This window comes from Ipomoea triloba, chromosome 16, assembly GCF_003576645.1.
Source record: "Ipomoea triloba cultivar NCNSP0323 chromosome 16, ASM357664v1".
In the NCBI taxonomy this organism is placed as follows: domain Eukaryota; kingdom Viridiplantae; phylum Streptophyta; class Magnoliopsida; order Solanales; family Convolvulaceae; genus Ipomoea; species Ipomoea triloba.
This window is the reverse complement of record NC_044931.1, coordinates 2,202,907-2,203,709: the sequence shown is the minus strand read 5'-3', so window position 1 is coordinate 2,203,709 and position 803 is coordinate 2,202,907.

Genomic DNA, 803 nt, shown 5'->3' with positions numbered 1-803 from the left:
CGTATATAAAAATTAGATATTTTGAGAAATCACAAATAATAAATCTCATGCAAAGAAAAACATTGATTACATAGTTTCTATTTAAATCAATCAAGGCAACATCTCATTGTAATAAATTGTCATTATAATGCTACTACTCAACAAACTTTATTTAACAATCATATAAATGAAACTAATCCATAAATCCACTTCAAATGTCACTACTCCACTAACTAGACGTGGTTTGACAATTGACAGAGAGGGTTTGAGAGGGAGGGTGAAGATGAGTAACAATGTTTGAAAATGTGTTTCAGTTCGACTCTAACCATGATAGTGATTACAGAGTGGGGTAAATGTCATAACTAAGGAGAAACAGATTTGGTGAGATATCACTAACAATAAGCACAATTCTCTAAATGTTGTAGATCTATGGTACTCCTAGTAGGGATATATATGGCAACACCACATCGTAATACACCAAAAAGACTAGATGGAGTATGGGTTATCACACATGAAAGATGATTTGTTTTGAAGGTTTCAATTGGCTTGGTTTATGTGTGGTAGTTTTGAGTGCATGGTTGAATTTTATTGATGATCAATACAAGGTTAGTATAAAAATATTCAAATAGTTTTCTCTATCATGATTTGTGTCAAGAATTTGATTTGTGCAAAAGCACGGAAACAAAAAATAACAACATTTTTTTTTATCAAAAAATTAAAAAAGGCGATAGTTTGTAAATGGAAAGATGATAAATATTTGTTAGTTTCTCGTGTGTTTTGTAAATAGGTATTGTTGATTCCATGTTACGCACACGAGGCTTTAT